Here is a 21898-nt window from a genome sequence, read left to right as displayed (position 1 = left end):
ATGATTTAAATATTGTGTGCTATAAATTCTCATTAGGAATTCTCTTATTACAAAATTATTTCCTGCATTTCACTGAGCTAAGAGGGAAAGAGGTGCTTCCATGAGCATTTGAACAGTCTAACCTAAGACAAATACTGTCTCATTCTCCTGCTATCATCATTCAATGCTTCATGTAAAGCAAAAAGATAAATTATCAAAGTTGTTGAAATAAAATTATTTGAAATAGTTGAAAAAAAATCAGCCATAACCTCTTATTTACAGATATAGATAAAACTTTATTTTTTAGTGATATTGTCCTCCTTTACAATTTCTTATGGGATTTGTGAATCTGGATATTGTTGGTTTATTTTACAGCACAAAATTAATGTATGAATGATTTAAATATGCAATTGGATGTTGTTCTAATAGTGTACACGTAATTATACTATGAGTTCATAATCATGTGGAAATCAGTGAGTTTATTGTCTTGTTCTGTATAATATTGTTCTCTACTTTTTCTTTCTGGATAAGTGTCAGTTCTTGAAAATCAGGTCAAGGCCTTTATCAATATTTCTGATATGGCAAATGTTCCTTGCAGAAATTGGAACTCTGCAGGATCCCAAAAAAGGTAACAACTGCATTCCTGCCCATGCAAATCTTTCTCCTTTTGTATGTTAAAATCTGTAACTCACTGACAATGTAATAATGTCACATTCCAGATCTTACTGGTATGAGATTGCCAGTGTTTGCAGCTGCTGATTTCTTAATGTTTTAATTAACTGCAAAACACTATATGTGCTGGTTTTGTAATTTGTCCCAAAAAATAAATATTATGATTATGAGTGTGCATTTGCTAGAATTAACAGAGGAAACCATTTACTATTCTATTTTTTTTACATATAATTGAAATTCTTCAGGAGGTTAAATTATCCTTGCATAATCTGAGAGCACACTCTGCTCATATTAGTAGTGCAACAAAGTACTTTCCTGCAGGTAAGATGTACCTAAAAGCTTGTTCGTGGCTTGAAAATCATCTACCATATAGCCATGGTGATCTTGTAAGGCCATCATGTGCCTGATAAACCTGCCAAAAAAAACCCAGACTCTGGAAGTTGAAGTATGCTGAATGAGTGGAAAATTTCATGTTTTAGAAACTGGATCCTTCAGTGTTGACAAATTTAAATGTTGCTTTAAGGCTAAAATCTATCATGAACATGAATTGAATGTGCATTTTTTTTTTTTTTTTTTTTTTTTTTTTTTTGAGGGCAATGGAACATCCTTTTAAACTGAGCTGGAAGACTGTCGTGGTTTGACACAGAAAAAGAATTTTCTTGGAAGGAAGAGGTCAATTTGGATATTGATCAATTGAACGTAGACACGCCTCTGAGAACACAGAGGGGTTAAAAGCAGAATTCCCAGGAGAACTCGCTCTCTTTGGTTCCGGTCAGCCGCAGTGCAGCCTCTCCCCTGCCTGGCCCGTGGCTGGGTGGGGAGGGGAAGGCCCATGGCCTGAATGAGGCGGGCCCAAGGGTGGAGGGGACTGGAACCAGGCTGGCCCGGAATGGGCCCTTCCTGGATGGAAGGGTGGAGAAATCTGGGATGTCTCCGTTCTCCCCCAGAGTCTCTCTCTCTTGAGAGAGAGAGAAAGAGACAGCAGCAGATTTTATCAGCAGTTCACCACAGGGAAGGAGAAGAGCGAGGTGCCTAGCTGCCTCTGGGAGTTGGAAAATCTGGGCATCAAGCCATCCCTGGGAGTTGGGACCTTTAACCCTTCCTTGAGAAATGAAAGCTTTGTGAAATTTTTCTCCTCCTCGGTTTGACAGAGAGGAAGAGAGAAAGCTTGGACCCTGGGATGTTAGAAGGAGAAATTCTAGATGGGAGGGCATGATGGAATGGCTTTTGGTTTGACTTTTTCCTTGGTAGCCACAGACTGAATCAATCTTCTCCTCCAAGAGAGACTGCATTTTAGGAAGATGCCAGTGAGCAAAGAGACCTGCTTCAGCTGGGAAAAAGATAGAAGTGGAGCAAACAGAGAAAAGTTAGGGGGTTTGTGGTGGTGCCCCCTGTCCTGGAAAGGAAAGAGAAGAGAAGAAGATCTCTATTCTTGAGCCCTCAGCCCCAGGGGAAAATTGGGGGGAACTGTGGTCCCAAACAATGAAAAACTAAACTGTTGTTTTCTCCCCTCTTGGCAGGGCATCCTTGAAAGAAAAAAAATCCTAAAAGCAGTCTGTCCGTCCATGCATTTGTGGTGAGAGCACTGTGCATGGAAAGGAGAAGGGTCACCATGGCAAACTTTTTCTCCGGGCAGTGCCATGTGTGACATGGAAGCACAGGATGTGGCAGCTGTGTTTCTTGGGGGGGTCTGTGGCACAGGAGAGACTCTGTTCCCTCGATGGACTGAATATCGATTGTCTGGAGGGCGGAAACCTGATTGGGGTCCAGATTGCGTCTCACTGTGGTTTGTTAGAGTTGGGTAGTGGGAGGAGGAATGCTTTACAAAGTTTTCATTTTGATCTTTGTGTAGTTTTTTTTCCTTTTATTTTTTCTTTTATAGGAGTAGCTTAATAAGGGTTTTTTTTTCTGTTATTAAGCTTAGGCCTGCTTTGCTCTATTCTCAATTGCATTTCACAGCATTCAGTTAAGAGTTAGCATTTTCGTGGGGGCACTGGCATTGTGCCAGTGTCAAATCATGACAAAGACAAAACAGGGATCTGCATCTGAGTGTATTCATTAAAAATTGGATAGAAGGGGAAGGTATTAAAAAACCCAGGATATTTCTAGAGCATATGAAGAAAGGGAGAAAGGATGAAAGGAACAGTTATGGAATCTTCCATTCTTTAGGTGATTTAGGGATGCATGAATACTTGATTTTTTTTTTTTTTTTTAACTATGTGCAGGTACTGATTTTCACTTGTTCCTCAGACCCATGCACTGTGTTAATGCAACTTGACCTGAAAATTCAGGTGCACTGAGATTCTACCAGATGCTGTTTCAATACAGCCTTAGGGAATCTGAGGTTTGTAAGGATGATAGACTGGAACAAACCTTCTGCTAATCAGTTTGCATGGAGGGAAATGTTCCTGCTTCTCCTTGCCTATCCTCATGTTCCAAATATTTGTTTTTCTGGAGCTGAAGACTTACTTTTCTGTCTTTCTGCCTCAGATAAATCTTTCACTGAGGGCATAGTTTGCTTCTTGTTGCTAAAGTTTTTTTCCCCAAAGAAGCCCCAAGAAGTCCCCCAAAAAATCTCCAACAAGGAAACAACCAAAACAACACTTGAGGGTTTATTTCTGGTGTTTTCTAAAAATTTGATTGCAGTTATGATAAAATACTCCTAACTGGGTGCTTAAAGTGACTTGACATACTGTATGAAAAACCCACTAGGAGAAAAAAAGCCTTCAGAGACTTCAGATGTCTCATCCTGTTTGTTTCAAACTTAATTTTGATTTGGCAGCCTATTCTACCTCTTCACTGATGAAGGATTGTGTATGAAAGGAGGATGTACTATATTTAATACATCTTACATGGATACATGTGCATTAATGCAGTGGTTTGGTTGCACCTATGTAGCATATCTCACACAGCCAATAAGTGCTGGATCTCATTTTACAGGTATAATACACAATGCATGTGCTTATAAATTAACAGAGACAAGGAGGGAAAAAAATCAGGAAAAAGAACTCCAAGCCTCTGCGTTGATTTAGGCAACTCTGATACAGGTTTAAAGATTATATTTCCCATCCAAAAATGCCAGTTATGTGCTAGAGGATTAGTTTTTTGAATTTGAATATTTCCAACTATGTGTGATAAAGAAGGCTGGTATCTGCAGAGGAAGTAGATCTAGGAGGTCACATCACACTTCTTGTTTCACATATATTGTCAATGGAAAGGGTTTCCCCAGTAATGCAAATTCTTGTAAGGGCTCTCAGTTACCATGCATAAGATGAAAGTGTTACTCTGTGTGTTCATAAACAAGCTGGCTTACACTTCGTGTTTATTATGTATAGTGTACAATAGTGTATGAAACACTGTGCATTTACTGTGCTTTATGGGAATACAATACTTAAAACTTTGGTGCTTCTTTGATTTTTAATACATGATAAAGCAGGGGAAGAAGTCAAATGTACAAATCTATAAAAGATGTTATGTCATCACAAGATGTAATCTGAGACCCACAGTGCCTCTACACAAAGAGTTTCCCTCACTTTGGAGTGTGGGAGGACTAATTCTGGGCAATCTGTGAGTGATGTTTGGCATTGGTTGAAAAAGCACAGCAGTTACGTGTTCTAAAGGTCACACACCACTCCTTGCTCCCTGGCATCCATAAATTCTACTATCTACAGTACAACTTTTTATAAAAAAGGCAGGTAATTATCCACCCTTATGTTGACCATCATTTGAAAACTAGTTTCTCACTGTCCCCATTTAGAAGGATGCAGTCAGGAAAAGGACCTTTCTAGATTGCTTAGTGCAGAATCCACTCAAGAATTATTGTGGATTGCCTGCTAGATCTGTATTTCTTTCTCCAACAGTACAAAAGGAGCTACAATGTTTAACCAAATTGCTAATCTCTCTAAAACTTAGACCCAAGGGTGAAGCATCATTTAAGCTACATGGTTATTAAATGCTATTATCCAATGCCTTCATTTTTTAATTTTTTAATTTTTTTTTTTAAGGAGCATAAAACATAGCAATTGCCCTTATTTTAAATATCAAATCCTCTTTGAATAAAATTGTCCAGTGAAATGGTCAAGTTCCTACACAGGTGTTATCTGTAATAAGCACTCTGATGAGAAACAAAGACATGACAGTTTTCAGTTCTTGAAATGTTTGGAGCATCTATTATATAAATCAGCCTAAATATTTAGGAAATCAGCTTTTCCATTTTTTGCAGTCTTTTTGAAATACTTAAGAATAACTGCCTTAAATGTGTATTGTGCTGCCTGTTAGCATCAGTTCCCTAAATTAATTCATGCTGTTACCATTGAAATTTCCACACTTACCACAGACACCCACTAGACCTTATTGCTTACTGCTGAAGTCTAGCATCCGCTGAAAAGCTGTCCAGCAGCTTGAAGATTCTCTGGACTTTCAAAGAATATTTTAAATCCTCCAGGAGTGAATAACACAGTCAGCAGTCATCATTTAGGGATGAGACTGATACTGAACTTCAGGTTGAGAATGCAAATATGTCCTTTTATGCCTCTGAGCCATCAGGATTGTCAGAGTGTTTAATAGTTCAAAAGAAAATATGTTTCTACAGAGCATTTCAATGGATCTCCACTGCTAATCTGTCTGTTTGAAAGGCTATTTGTCTGCAGCACTTCAAGGAAGTTTTCAAAGTGTTTGTTGCTAGTGTGATTAGGCAGCAAACCCAAAAAGTAGGTAGAAAAGATGTGTCTATAGAGAAAGAGTTGTAGTACTTCTAAAACTGTTCTGCAACAATCTGTGAGCCTCTCTAGAAATTCTGGGTCTTCTGTAGTATTTAAATTTGTGGGTCCATTTTTAAATAGCAATCAGAATACAAAAGCTGAGGAACAGTTAGATGAGGAATGATCTTAGATTCTCAGTATATCTGAAACTGATTTGGTGACCTTCATTTTGCACTGTTAACTTCCATCTATTTAAATCTTTGGATTTCTATTTGGAAAATAGAGAGTCAGGAGGAAAAAAGACAACTGATGCACTAAAGGTAATTTCCTCTATACTCTTGGGGGAGTAGACTCCATTTCACACAACCTCTACAATTGCATGCATTATAAATTCTTTTCCTGCATTTAACTTTAACTGAGTGCATTCCATTATGCAGTAATCAAGCTAAACTCTTAATTTAGGCTGTTAATGAATCCTTTATAGTGGACAATTATAAAAGTTCAAATGTTCAAATATATTGTTCAGAATCTGACAGTGATTCCTAGAATATAGTTTTTCCTATCATTTTGCCTTTTGACACTAACAGTATTTCATAAAGTAAAAAGAAGACATTCCTTCTGCAAGATTTCAACAGCTACTGCAAATAATGAATGTGTGAAAAGAATACAAAAACACACTCAGGAAGAATCCTGTGTATGGCAAAAATTGGCCACCTTAGTCTATATTTCAGAGTCTCTTCTCTCTTGTGACAATTATGGCCTTTTTGCAAGTGGTTTTGGGGATTTTTTTTCATATAGCATGGCATACAGTAAATGTAGCATATGGTCCCTGTAAGAACATACATGAATACATATACATGTGCTTCCTGCAATATTTATTTATACAGTACAGAGTATAACTCAATATAATTTTATAGTACTGACTGTTATGGATGCTTTCTGGGCTGCTCAGTAGGCAAAAAACAAACAAGTTCACATATTAGATGCATTTGCATCTAATCTAATATTTTGCAGCAGGCATACAGAAGAACTTGGGACAAGCCCTTGCTGTGTTACTAATTCACAGTAGCCGTCTTCAGAATGGTATGAAGTGCTGCAGAAGATCTGCAGTATCTGTTGTGATCTATAGTCACATTTTCACAACTTAGTAATTGCATTTAATATCCCTCTTATTCCCTCTTAGACATGCAAGAAAAAAATACGACAATAAATACTGATAGACAAGAAAAAAGTTCACCTCATCAGGACTAGAATTTCTTGGACAGGATTTTACAGTGACTGAGCCGTTGAAGGGAAATCCGGAAGAGAAATAATCATGTTTGAAAGGAGAAAGACAGCTGTTAACAGTGTGAGAAACTAGGTAAAGTCTCTAAATAGTATCTCAAGTATATGTATGTCTGTTTGGTAGCACCTATCTGTGTGGGCAGTCATAGGAGTTCAGTTCTCTGATAAATCAAGATATTGGCACTTTGAAGTAAGCACTTTGAAAAAAGGCTGATAATTATCTGGAACACCAAAGAAATTTACACCTTCAGAAATTAGCTAGGATCAGATTTAGGAAAGCTGTGAACTTTTACCAGACATAAATGGAGTGAAAGAATGCCTCAGTCTGGGGTTCATTTAGAATTTTAGTATAAGACCTCTCGAAATACTGACACATCTGCATGACAGCAATGCCTTACATGAAAAATTCCTTGTATTGCTCTTGATGCATCAAAATGTATTCTGCATAAGTCTTCTTTGATCTATTCCCTTGTTAGAACAAACTACTGGTTGGACATGTTCCACCAGGCTGTTCTTGTACAAAGTATTTTCGGTTCCTTAAAAGCTGGTTCACCAGCTGAGTAAAGACAGAAGATTGATATCATTCAGGCAAAGATAAAGAGCAACAGACACTGACTGGCACATTGAACAAAGGTATAGAGGGGAAAAATTACATTTGAAGGATCTGGCTATCCCTTAATATCGGTTCATAAGTGATGATGTATAACACAGCTGTCATGATAATGCATGAGACTTGGGAGATAACTGCATTAACCAGCTACTTCTCTGTAAAAGTAAAAACCCAAAATTTTATTTCTTCCATACCTTCCTTGTAAATGCATATAAATAAATAAAAAATGAGAAGAAAACTCAGAGAAATATAACAATTATATTTTGACTGCAGTGGGAGAGGATGACTGACAGATTTTATATGAAGTTGTCTTTAACATAATTAAGGTATCATGCAAACTTTTCTTTTAAATCCTCTCATTTACATGCAAACACAATGTATCACACTTTTAATTAGGGATGGGAAACTATCTTTAGTGGCAAACTGAAGAAATTTGTTTTGATTTTCAAAACCACTTAAGAGATTCAGATGCCTAGTTAAAATGAATAGAAGCACAGCATAAAAGTCCATGTATGGCTCAAAGAACTCACCCAAATTTTAATATTATTTTCTGAGAAAACATGGATTCCAGTAGTTCAGAACCTGGTCTAAGAGTACTTTGTCACTCTAGACAGTACACATAAGTTAAATAAAAAAATCTAAGTCTCTGCTTATAAATTAAGCCAAACCATAATATATTTTTAAACACTGTCATGCAGTTGTCCAATACTTTTACACTGCTGGTATATGCCCCAGTATAGTTCTGTTCCAGGCCAGCCAAAGTTCCCAAAGAAATCCTTAGGCACAGTCTGGAGAATGGCATGGGCACTGTTAGTAAAGGTTCTGCCTGTTTGATGCACTTCTTTTAGACAAATCATTCTAGCATTCTCCTGTTAAACTGTTTGCCTACATACACAACAGCAAGCCCTTCCACTGCCACCTCTTCCTTTTCCCTAGGCATATAGTTTAAATCCTAGTGTTTCTTTTTTTTTATTTTGAGGGTTGACGAGGACTATTTACAATAAAAGGTTTGTAAGTTAACAATGTCATAAGTAGTTATATACTGTGTTAGCATGCTTGTACTGCACTCTACTAACTCTTGGCTAAAGGTAGGTTCAGAGGATGGCACAAAAGAATGGCACAAAAATAAGCAGTGAGAGTGCGAGCAGGAATGGTGCCAGGAGCCACTGAATTTTGGACTGTGCAGAAGCAGGGGGAGATATGCAGAAGTGCCTAACACTCTCCATGGTGACTGAAGGGTTTAGGCAGATGGAATAGCATGCATCAATCTATTTTGCTGTAGGCATGTGAAGTATTACACATGGAGCAGAAGTGAGGAGACTGTATCATATGTGTTTGTTTAGAAAAGTGGTGAGGAGATAGATGCAAATGTGTGTAGAATGCAATAGGAGTCAGGCCCAGTACCTTGCTGTCAGTATATTGTGTATTCCAAACTATAGTCACCAGTGTATTTTAGAAGAAGGAGAGTTTAAGTGCATAAACACAGATTGTGTCATACCATGTGGCCTCAGGCTAAAGAGACCCATTTCTATTAATCAGGTGTAGTGAATGCTATTTAAGAGACTAAATCAAGAATGATGACATAGCTTTGGTGAAGCAAGGAAATCAATGTTGCTGGCAGAAAGGGCACAGCAATTTGAAAACTATACATGGAAAGAAGGAACATGCTATATGAAAGGAAAATTAAGACTGAGACAGGATGAACAAAAGTATGAAGGATGCAAGGAAGAAGAGGAAATGAATAAAGAGACAGAGAAAGGAACAAAAGGCAAGTGCATATTTCCAGTTTAATCAACTTTAGTTTATTTATTATATTGCATTTCCTTGGTGTGTGGCCCACATTATTATTTAGAGAGAATAAATTACAGAATAATGGGCAGCAGGGATTCACATATTACTTCATCCATGTTCTGGTTTGAAAGCAAAACCAGTGAGATACTCCAAGTCAGAAATACAATTTACTGGGAAAAGGGGAAAAGGACAAAAATACATGCAATAATACAAAGGGAAAGGCTACTGACAAAGTCAGAATACAACCTGGCCAGTGTGCTGGTAGCAGTCCGAATTGGAGTAGCTGCAGTCCTCTTGGGATGGCAGATGTAGTTGCTGTGTCTTCTCAGAGAACTTGTGAAAAGGCTCTCCTCTGTCTAGAAATCTCCACTTTTATCCAGGTGGGAATGCCTAGCTCCTCCCCTTGGGCAGAGCATCTCACAATGGGTTATTAGGAGTCACAAGGTGTGTCCTTAATCACCTCCTCCTCCTGGACAGTGTTATCTCTGAGTCATGTGGCAAGGCATCGATGGGGCCATTAACAGCAGATAAGGAAAACTGCCCCAAGGCAACTCCTACTCAGATGGGAATTTGAAAACGTTTTTTTTTGTTTTTTTTTTTTAAATTTTGGACAATCCATTAATGGGAATGCTACTGTTTTTTCAGAAGTTTATGAATTTTTTAAAACACCATGCCCCAACAGCATGAAATTCAATATTTAAATTTTAAACAGAAGGTTCAAGTGAATTTATCCCTGCAATCTTGACACTTTCTTGTTTCTCTCTGTGTATGAGTTCAGCCTGCCATGGTTGAATTAGGAACTGAACAGGATATTTTCAGAAAAGCATCAAGGGAGAGTGAAACTATTAAAGGATATTGTCATGCTGTTGGAGAATATTTTCATGCTTTCTGGACCTGCATGCTTTTCTATCAATGATCATTATGCTGTCATTATGGGTAAAGAGCTTGACTCCAATTCTATCATAAATGTCTGTTATTCAGGAGAATGGATCTCTAGTCCAGCTTGTTTAATCATGGTCTTGCCATGCTGTTGAGAAGGTTTTGAATTAAGTTTCCTGGGGAAATGGAACCTCAATCCATCCCATTTAAATTTGTTTAATTCAAGAGCCAGCAAAAGATTCCCTGGCTCTGAAGAAGGATCACAGGCCACCAGGAGAGCACCTGAAGATCATCACAAAGGAATCCCAGCCATTCCAGTCAAATTCAGCTTCACCAGAGGCCCAGCTTAAATGCCTCTATGCGGCTGCACACATATATCACACTTATAAAGATGTTTTTGAACATGTAGGGATTAATTCAAGCAGTGGATCACAAGGAAACCAAATAGGAATATCATTTTAGAATGAAAATTGTAAATAAAAGAAGTAGTCATTCACTAGCTACTAGTTTCCTTGCCCACACAACAAGACTCTACCTCTGTGCCTTAGGTGAAGAGATATTTCATAGTCTATAAAAATGTTCTGCAAGGCAGTGTGGGTACTTTGAATTTCCTGTTTTAAGCTGTATCATTGTAAATAAATTAATTTAGATGCTTCTCTTTTCTTTTTGTCCTTTTTCTATAGAGCAGTTCTGAGATCCTTTACTAAAACTGAGTCTGTAATTTTCACTGTAGTGTTTCCAGGAGGTAAAATCTAGCAGGAGTAGGATGCTACTAGAAATAGTACTGTGGATTTCTTATGTACGTCTTACTTCTTGCTATCCAACTACAGTAGGAAGATGAGAATTAGTTGAAGAAAGTTTTACCAAACTGCTGAGATGGAAATATCTCCCACTCCACAAACTCTTACAGATACAGTTTTATTTCTCTTTGAACTTGTTGAAATGTGGTTTAACAAGTGTTTACAGAAGAGAGATCTGAGAAAAGGGCACAAGCAAGTATAATAAAGAACTTGAACTCTTAGTAAGTATTCATACACTAGATCTACCCCTTCTGAGTTATTTATAGCAAAAATATTTTTAACTGAAATGTATTGATGTCAGGATAAAACTAGAGTCAAAAATTTATATGAGTAGATTTGCCAACTAGCATGTTTGTGGATCAGTATAGATGTATTTGAGCATATGTAGAGAAAGAGTTTTTAAAATATAAAATAATAAAAAACTAAAATTAGTGTTCATTAGTGTTTTCTAAAAAATATTTAGTTTTTGAAGTGTCTTCTCATTTCTCCAAATTGACAGGATGGGCACAGACCTCCAAACATATGAAACCACAATTCCTTCTAATGACTATAACAAGTTTTTTTGTTCTGTTACTGTGATTACTACTCATTTAATAAATATTAAAAATGCATAACTGTAAGATTGAGATGAAGGAGAAGAACTTACTTATACCCTCTTACAGATCTCATTCTCTTGTACCTGGCCCCAGTGTCTCCAGTTCAGTTCTTTTTGTGACAGATGTACTGGAGAAGAAGATGTCAATTCCAAGGTACCAGTCTTATTCCAGGACTAGGCAACAGAAACAATCACCCAGAAAACAACTTCTCCTTTACTCCATCATCTGGCAAACTTTGAGTCCTCTGGGTCCTTCTCTGAGGAAGAGTATTATTCTTTAATACCTTTAAGAATATTCTTTAATATCCTTTAAGAGTATTATTCTTTACTACCAGCCCCCTAGAGAGTTCATCCAGAATTAATAGATATTGGTTGAGATTTCTTAGAGTATGTGATAAGATGTAGCGTTATTTTTCAAGACCCTATAGAGTTGACTTCTTGTTTTCTCAGAATAATGATTATTCCTTAGAGGTATAATGTGTTAGACTAGGCACTCTGAAAAGAGACTGATTTATGGGAACTGGAATGTCTTTTACTTGTGTACATCCACAGCCCAGCCTCCATGCCATCTGTACTAGTGTATCATTACTAAATGCACTGATACTGAGAGCAAAATATCCTTCTGGTGACAGGTGGCTTCACAAAGCTGTAGAACGTGGAAAAAAAATAGAAAACCTGATCTCATAGTTAAGTATCTCCCATGAGTTCAGAAGTACTGTTCAAGCAGTATTATGTGGCCACAGTAAGTATTTCCTATGCAGAAAATTTCCTGCCCATGTTAAACTGAACTGCTACAGGGAATAAATAAAAATTTAATTAATTTGATCATATTGAGATATCACTTTTAGAAAGCATTTTTTCCCTCACTGTAATGATACTTTAGGCATATGAGACTTTTTTTTTCAAAACACCACACCTACAACAATGTCTCAATATGGTACAGAATCAGGCTTAGTTTTAACTATGGAGTAGAAAAAATTAAGTGATAAATTGTGAAATATTTTCAGGTGAACCACTGATCTAGATTAAGGATAAGTTTAGTTACAGTATTTTCATACAAAATATTCCTACAGATGCAATAGCCAAAGTAGGTGACACCTAAATAATAAAATTGATGCTCTCGGTAACATTTTCTTTTAGAAAAGCATTTTTAAAATATGTCAGCAACATTAAATGGTATTTTAGACATAAACCTAAAACACCAGCTTTGACTTTTTTTATCAGCAGCTTCTATTTTTTATGAACATGTTAAGAAAAACACTCAGATACTGTAAGTTATTGCTTAAAATGCCATTTTTAGAGCTAAAACTATGAAGGGAATCCTGGACTGAGTGACAATGCCTAGGCATCCAATGATGGCACAGTACACCATGCAGGAATTGTCCATGGAAAGGGTATCTCATTTTGGTCTCTCAAGACCTTACAGGATTTTCTTAAAACAGCTCTTGTAGTAATTTTAAATAAAAGGGATGTTTTTGTGAGAATTTCTGACTGAGTTTTGGATAAAGGCAAGGATGTGCAGGTATCATAGTGGCTGATGCCATGGGAGAGCTGCCTTCAGCCTCTCTGTTCTGGTGAACCTCAATCTGCAATAATTTGGATGAAGTAATTTCAAAGCCATGGGACACACAAGGCACAACACTGTGTAGGCCTCAGTCTATCTATGTGAACTGCAACGTGGATCACTACCTCTTTATTGTACAGCAGTCTTCTGATTAGGGCTCCTTCAACTAACAACACTATGTCTAGAATCCATGATAATATTGTTAATAGTCTCTATGAAAATGTAACCAGTCCATATTTGAAAAATTGACAGTAGGTGAGCATCATGATACATGATAAATTTGTCTAAGTTACAAATAGAAGAATAGATCTTGGGAGTGCCTTTGGGTTATCCAAGGCTGCTGTAAATAAACAGCATTTGTCTGATATAAATGGAGCTGCAATGATGACCACCAGTGAAAGATATAGCCACGACTCAGGCTCCTTTATCCCATACACACACTAATGAAACACTGATCCAAGCAATAGGATCCCTTTAGAATTAGCATTATCTATGTTTTTGCAAAAACTTAATTTTAAACTATGAGCGAGAAATGGAATATTAACTGTCAGAATGTATTATAATATAATTTGCTATTGCTAGTTCAACTCCTTTATGGTAAAATTCATACCAGGAATGGAGGAAGGGAGAGAATTGGATCCAAGGATCTACTTAGAAGAGACAAAGATTCATATGGAAGAGACAAAATTTTCTTCTTGGACATGAGTACTTTTGCTGCAGTCTGGTAGGTTTTTGCTTCTCTGATGTTTTGCCTTTCTGGGAAGGAAGACATTTTCTCTTTGCTTAGGCTTGACACAAATAACTTTTCTGTGGTCTAGAAGAGGTGAGGTTTTCAAAGGGTTATAAGCTGTTTCCTGTCATAAGGTCCAGGAAGCTAAAGCAGATGATTGGCTTGGCTGCTGACAGAGCAATGAAATGATCAGATGATGACTTCCTTTTCTGTGACCTCCTCTGTCACACTTGTCCTAAGCAGGCTGTGGTGAAGCTATATGCTGAACATAAACCTTAGGGTTTCCCTATGGCAGCACTTGCTGCAGCCTTCCAAGACAGTTGCAGAAAGCACTTTAAATAGCACTGATGAAATTTAAAACCTTTTGGGAAAAGATTCTCCTCTTTGGGAGTTTTGTTTATCTTAGTCTGCAAAAACTGCTCCAGTATTTGTAGGTATAAAGCAATGATTGAGAGCAGATTTTGTCACATACTGAAAAACTATGTATGGGACAAGAAGCTACGTTCACATCCTGAGCAGGCATGTCTGACCTTAGGTTTTAAGTAGCAAACTGACATATTATGCCAGAAAAATCTGAAGTTTTACTGCTGCTATAACTTCCTCCAAGAGAGAAACTGTCTTTTCCCCAGCAATTTCTGGTGGATCAGTAATGTCTCTCTTCAGATATCCTATTTTCTAGTGGCTACTGTGGGGAAATAGAATTTACTTGCTCCCTAGTAAAATTAAACTATTCACCGTAGCAATAAAAAGTACTTTTGAAATGCAAATCTCAAGGTTTTACCCTCACTGATAAAAGGAATGTTAGGTACACAAATGTTGCAGTGTGTTTGTGGTCCCCAGGGGGGCCCCCTAAGCTGTATGCTCGCTGGTAGCAGCAGGCAGGCAAGGAGACTCCACACGGCTTCTGATGGTGCTGATTAGATGAGCGTTTATTGGGGGTCCTAGCCCTGGGAAGCAGCATGGTTTCTGAGGGAGACGGGGGAAGGGGGAAGGGGGAAAGAGGGAGGGGGAGAGAGGGAGAAGCTAGGGAGAAAAGGGCCAAGAGAGACCCTGGTCTCCCCCACACACTTAACAGGGAGATTCAAAGTGGGCATGGAATAAGACTTGGGCCAATGGCATTACAGATACATGATACTTCAGGGGAGGATTATAGGCTTGGAATAAACTGTTCATTTTCAATGGGTGAGACAGAGCATACCATTCAATTAAAATGTTATACCACACACAAATTTCTTTCATTCATTTTACACTGATGAATAGACACAAACTGACATATGGAGAAGACAGACGGTTCAGAGCACAGTGCTATGAACAGTGAGTTTTCTTGGTTCACGAAGATAAAAAGGTAGTGCAATTTGTCCCTCCATAATATACTGTCTTAATTATGTGGTGCATATCCTGACATAAGACTCCAAAAAACACACTTCCCTTTAGAAATCAGCATCTTTTTATTTACACAAAATATGCTTAGGACATTGCTCATGCATGTCGTTAATAACAAACCTCTGCAAAGAGTTCACATAAAGGTAATGAAAGGTAATGATACTTCCATTTGAGTTTTGTGCTCAATATTACCATAAGTGAAATGCATCCTTTACTTTTACCATGTGAATACAAAAATATATAGTGAGTTTTGGGAATAGTTACTTGAACACTTCCAATAATTAATTTGCTCTGTGACTCAGGCAGATGAAAAATGTTATATTGCTTTTCTTTACAGAAACATTACTAATACTGTCACAAATATCTAGATTTTTTCTTGTCATTTTTACCAAAGAAATTATAAGAAACATGGCTGAAGCTACACAATAGCAATAAGACTGCTTTGAAAAATCAGACATGTATTTGCCATGTGTCCAAGCTCAGCTAAATTTTCCAGGTCTCTGTATCCAGCAATTGGCTACCCTGCATGTACTCCACTGGTAGCACAAAAGAGCTCTCATCAACCTACATGATTGATGAAATAAGATGAAGAACATGTAAGGTTTACAGCAATTCCTGCTAGCAATGATGTAAATCATGAAAGGGACTTGGATGATGGGTTTTTTGTATTTATTTGGTTCAGATGAAGAGAATAATTGAAGAAAACATATTAAACACTGCAGAAAACATATTTAAAAAATTCCAAAAACCTCCTCACAAAAACTCAAAGAAAACACACAAAATTTAGATTTTGACAAGCTGCACACAAAAGCATCCTTTTGTACAAGGAGCTGGAATCCCCATATGCCAGTGTGACAGATGTGCTTGGTAGAACACAAACTTTTGTGCTACCTTTAGCTCTTGGTAACAGCATTAATAGTAGCTGCTGGGTGTTGTCCTCAATTCCATCACTTTGGTATTTTTCATATGAATTCACTAATTATCTTCTGTGGGAATAACATCGCTGCTTGATGATTCACAAGCTTATGCAGTCTGTAAAAATGTTGCAATGGCTGGTGCGTGCCCTGGAAATTAAATTTTTTAGGATAATACAAATGTCTGAGTCTGTGTGTGAATCCATGCAGCTAAGAAGTTTAAAATTAATAGCTGCTTCTTTCACACTTTCTCACCTGCCTACATGAAGTTAAATACATCAGGATGGGAGGTAAAAATACACATGCTGTTTCATGTTTCCTTCCCCAGCAGTAAAATGTGTGTTTTCAGGCATCTGGGAAGATGCCTGACTACTTTATGCTCTCATCAAGTAACAGCACTCTATAAAAAGAGAAGTGATTGTGCCAGCTGAGATGAGGTGAATATGTGTGTTGTCACACATCTACAAAGTTGGGCATCCTTCATTGTCTTTGAGGCAGCAAGCAAAGTGAAAGACCAGGACTCAGAGAAAATTGAATGCTTTCTGTTTACCCACAGTTTACACTGATCAACTGGAAAAGGCCAGGGCATGATCTGAAGCACTGCAACATAAGCAACAATTTTGCTTAAATGCTATTGCCCTCCTGGCATGATTTGATCTATGCCATCTAGCACACTCGCAAGTAACATTTCAAGGAATACTGTTGGTTCAAAGACTGCGCTCATAATATCATAAATGGATGAGGTTTCCCTTTTCAAGGAAGGACAAGAAAAAAGTTTATTTCCTGCATGGAAGAGTAAGATCAAAGGTGACCTAGTGAGTTGATGAAGGCCCAACCATACCATCAGCTCCTGGGGAATGCAGGGAACCAGGAAGAGCAATTCTAATTTCCAAAGATGGAAGAGTTCTCTTGTAGCTCAAATATTCAAAAGCCTCTGCCTGACCCAACACATATGGCCTTAAAATTTCTGATTAAAAATCAAGTAGGCAAGGAAATTTGATAGAGTAATATTTGACCTTTTTTGCATTTTTAAAAATCAGTATTTGGGATTATTCATGGAAATCTTTATTAGATGCTATAATTAGTTTTGATAATTGCAGTTTGATCTAGACCCTTGAGTTGTGTCCAGCTGCCAGAGGGAAACCAAAATTGCTTAGTATTTCTTCTGTTATGCTGAGAATGTTTTGCCAGGCCTTTGGGAAAGATGTTCTTGCCACAGGTTTTTGGTTCAGAAGTTCCCATTACAGCCATCTAATCTAAGTTCTTAGCCTCACAGCCTAAAATACCATACGTGACATGTTTTGTTTTATTCAGAACCTAAGTGGAGCAGTGTTTGGCCCTGAATGGGCCTCTGCCCAGGTGCACCTATGGGCCAAAGAGCCCCTTTCAGCATTTCTCAGCCTGGGGCTGTAGTCCCTGCCCCAGTGAGATTGCAGAAGTGCTGCTCTCAGCTGTGTCTTGTCAGAAACCTACATAGTCATCCAGATTTTTGGTCATCCTTGACTGCCACCTTTGGGGTTTCTATGCTTTTTTCACCCTGGGGACTGTGGAATGGAGCCCTGGAAGGTGAGACATGTGTATTTTGTTCATGTTTTCATGCTTTGTCTTTAGGTACCTGTCTCTTGATGAGTAGACAGCTATATCCTGATAATTTTCAGTTGTATGCCTATAAATCACAATATAGATTAATTTTCCTTGCAGTTTTTGCAGCATAAATCAGGAGTGATATAGAGAAATTTATGTGATCTTCATCTCTATAAAATCACTATGTGCTCTACATGAAGTCCCAAATGTCCAACTTTTTACCACAGAACCTATTTCTCCCGTGATACAAACACATGAATGAGAGGATATGCATTACATTTTATTAAGTAACCTTTAAAGGCTTTGAGTTCTTTCATGCTGCATGGTGCAGAGAAACAGAAAAGGAGAAAAAATGAAAACTTGGCATAAAATTCCAAAGTTGAGTAGAATTTTGAATCTTGCCTTCAGGAGGTAAGAGCTGGCTGAGGAGCTCTGTGGCCAAGTTGAGAAATTGTGGGAGAAGTGTGGAGAAGTGAGCAGACCACACAGCATTAGGGAAGATGAAGGAGAGCTTGAAAAGGTGACCAGCACAATCCTGCAGACACAAGCCCAAGTCAGTCTCTTACCAGTGACACATTTATTCCAGCAACTCACTTGCACAGTTCATCTTTAGAGGTCCTTTCCAACCCAAAATATTTTATGATTCTGTGATTATGTGGGAAAAACAGCAACTGCCTTTACCAAAGCATGATTGTATCTATCTAGCATTTAATCACTTTATTTCATGGGGGGGGGGTTAGACTAGACATTAGGAAGAATTTTCTTCATGGAATGGGTTGTAAAACATTGGAACACACTGACCAGGGGCGTGGTAGTCATGATTCCTGGAAGTGCTCAAAAGCCATGTGGATGTGGCACCTAAGGACACAGTTTAGAAGTGAACATGGTGGTAGTGCTACCTTGAAGGCAGATGATCTTAAAGGTCTTTTCTGAACTTAACAACTCTGTGGTTCTGTGGTACTTAATTTGATACTAACCACCTTCTGCTCCTAAATTATAAAGGCTTGTTGTATTGAATACAAGTAAGCTGCTTTGTGTGCATAGAGAAGCTAATTATACCACTCGTAAATCCTGAATCCCACTAAAGAGATTTGATAAACTTATTACTGGTCAAATGGTAAATATTTAGCAGTATTTCATAGCAACTCTTCCAAACTTTACCATTATATAAGCTTTTACCTTCTATATCAACAAAACTATTTTCTGTGTGCAATTCTCATTTGCATTGAAACAGGCAATAATCCTAAAACTCTAAGTTGCCTGATTTAAAATATGAAATTGTGTACCTGTTCCTCTAAATATAGTAGAATATACATTCTTTCTACACCTTTAAAAATGTGTCTTCAGCTCTTTCATCTTGCACTGTACTTTTACATTTTAATGAGCCAGTAAAATCAATGGGCCATAAGAACAACTCTACAGACAGATGAATTGGTCTGTTCCAAATAAGTACATCAGAGAATTTTCTTGTCTTTCTTTTAAGATGATTGCCATTCTTTATAAAATGTTAAAGAAGTCTTCTTCAATTACTGATGGAAATTTTCTGTGGGAAAGGCAACTCTGGTGTGACATTTTAGTTAAATGGTATGCTCTGTCTCACCCATTGAAAATGAACAGTTTATTCCAAGCCTGTAATCCTCCCCTAAAGTATCATGTATCTATAATCCCACTGGGATCTTATTCCATGCCCACTTTGAATCTCCCTGTTAAGTGTGTGGGGGAGACCAGACTCTCTCTCTTGGCCCTTTTTCTCCCTAGCTTTACCCTCCCTCCCACTCCCTCTTTCCCCATCCCTCCCCCTTCCCCCCCCCCCACCCCCCGTCTCCCTCAGAAACCATGCTGCTTCCCAGGGCTAGGACCCCCAATAAACCCTCATCTAATCAGCACCATCAGAAGCCGTGTGGAGTCTCCTTGCCTGCCTGCTGCTACCAGCGAGCATACAGCTTAGGGGTTCCCCCAGGGACTCCCCAGGGACCACAAACATGCCACAACAGGCAACTAGGTTATTTGATGTTTTTCAGCTCTCAGGAGCTTTTTGCCTTGTGGTCAATGGCCCACCTTCTCTCCGTTGGAAAGCCAGATACTAGTGAGTGGCCACTGCTTCTAATCCTTGTTCTCAGGATAGTTTACATTTCATGGGGTAGTTGTCTTCAAAAGAAGTCAAAGTTATACTTAGCTATTTCAGTTCCGCAAGAAATTAACTCTATGTCATCATTCCATGTCAAATAATACACAGATTCTCAAGTGGCCATGATTAGATTTGGTGGTTTTTATTCAGAATTTCATGTATGAGGCTGAAATTTGTATGACTGCTCCTTCAGTATAACAGAAGTATCCTCGTGTACCACCCAAAGTTATCTGTCTCCTGAAGAAGATGAGGTGTAGAACATTAATGTAAACTATGGGGTACCTCATTAGAGGCTAGAACTTGCTAGAGAAACCAATGGCAAAGTATCCTCCAGCAAGAAAAGCTGTAGAAAGTTCTCTCTTCTCATATTTTGCAGCAGCAAACAGATGACTAGAAAATCATAGGCGCAAATACTCACTGCCCTTTTAATGTGATACCCCATTAACATGCACCAGTGGTGGTATATGCAGTTAAGAACAGCAGCTCCAAGGATTTAGACTGAATACTGGCTGAGTTGCCTAATGATTACCAATACTGCAGCAGAGCAAATGCAGGACTCGTACCATTGTGACACCTTTTCACAACCAGATCTTGTTGAATTTAGCTCAATTCTTACTCTAAGTGAGAAGTCTGCTGCCTCTTTTCACACTACACAGTAAAACCTAAGCATACATTTTTTATGAAGGACAGAGCATAAATACTTGAAATTAGCCACTTAGGAAAAAAAAAAAAAATCCATCCTACATATCAGGAGAATTGTGCAAAGATGAAAAATGAAGTGAAATGAATTTCCATTGCAGCTAGAAAACAATATAAAAAATAAAAATGTGACCATAAAATAACATGAGACTTTTAATTTTTCAGTCTGAAACTTGATATATAATATGAGGAAAAATAATTTTAACAGTTTAAATGTATTTTTTCTTTCACCAATTGAGTTATAAACAATGTTGAATAGGATTAACTAAGAATTAACTAATTCTACTGAAATTATAACTTTAATATGTAAATTATGTATTTTCCTATACTATTCACCATATACATTTATTCCAACTTGGGTTTATCTGTGAATCCTACCAGCCTTTCTCCTAGTTCCACCTTTTTTTTCCTATTCTTTTTCTTCCTTAATTTAATTTTTCTTTTCCTGTTTTATTATTTATAAAGGTCTGCTATGAAGCTATATTTTTTACTGTATGTTTTAATTTCCTGACATGCATAGGTTTGTTAAAATAATGAGAATATCTGTAAGTCAGACTAAACACAGCAAAAACTAGACTGTCTGCATTTGCTCTTCAAAAATGAAATGTTTGATGTTCCTTGTATATTTAAAGTATATATTAATAAAATATATATATTAATAAAATATATATTTATGTAGCGTATCTAGACATATAATTTTAAATATTATATATATTCCTTTTCAACCGGAGTAATTATTATGGAAAACAATACAAATGTGATCAGAATTGAATTGATGATTCAACTAATTAGGGAACAAATACCAGTTGAAAATACTTTTTTTCTGTTTATTATTTATTTTGAATAATGTCAAAAATTGAAGCAAAGGCCTATAGCAGCTGGAGTGGTTGGCTAACAGCTCAGCCGTGAGCTTTCCAGGCCCAAAGACTCAAGGGAATCTGAAAAATTACTGTGATAAATGGGATTTGTAAGTTAGCTCCTCAAGAGCAGTTTTTCCACTTGAAATCTTTTATGAATCACATATTTTTGCATCACACATAACCCTGAAGAAAAGTTCTGGGTTTTGCATTTTTTTTTTTTTTTTAAGACTAAGAATACTATCAGTTGTTCAGCTTCTAATTCTCAAAAGTCCAGGATTTTTGCTTTTGTCAGGATTTACTAGACTTATTTGGAAGACTCCTATAATCAGAATTATTTTGAAATTAGGCAAAGGAAATTGCTTGATTTTTTGAAAACTGAGATATCGAGGAGTTTCTCCTCTGTGGAAAATATTTTGATTATATATTTGTCAATTACCTTTGTAAATAATAGAGGAGTGATTATTTTCTTTCAATTTTGTCAACATCCCTCTAGAAAGTAATTTTGGACCTTGTTATGTATCCTTTTGCCTCTGTGATTGACATCTCTTCAGTTCTAATTGATTCTTGGCTTTAATCTTAAAAGGTGCATTGGTTCAATAATTTATTTGTTCTTTGTGTGTACTCTCTAAATATCTCTCTGGCATTGGATGAATTTTGATAAATATTTAAAAGAGCAAAGTTTACTTGAAAAGAAGATTCTGCAATTAAAACTCCCATACCAAAAGA

General features: G+C 37.4%; 1 long non-coding RNA gene across 3 annotated transcripts in view; it reads left to right on the top strand.

Annotated features, from left to right (window-relative positions):
* The window catches only part of LOC146768304 (uncharacterized), a 74432-nt gene extending 53504 nt beyond the window's left edge, over nt 1-20928 (top strand). For all 3 annotated transcript variants that reach the window (XR_014952770.1, XR_014952768.1, XR_014952767.1), the window contains one exon: nt 1244-20928. This is a non-coding gene — a long non-coding RNA (uncharacterized LOC146768304). The remainder of the gene's footprint in view (nt 1-1243) is intronic.
* The last annotated feature ends 970 nt before the right edge of the window (nt 20929-21898 follow it).

Source organism: Lonchura striata, chromosome 2 (assembly GCF_050655825.1).
Source record: "Lonchura striata isolate lonStrDom1 chromosome 2, ASM5065582v1, whole genome shotgun sequence".
Taxonomy (NCBI): Eukaryota; Metazoa; Chordata; class Aves; order Passeriformes; family Estrildidae; genus Lonchura; species Lonchura striata.
Note: the sequence above shows the minus strand (reverse complement) of the source record. Positions and strands in the feature narration are given on the sequence as shown.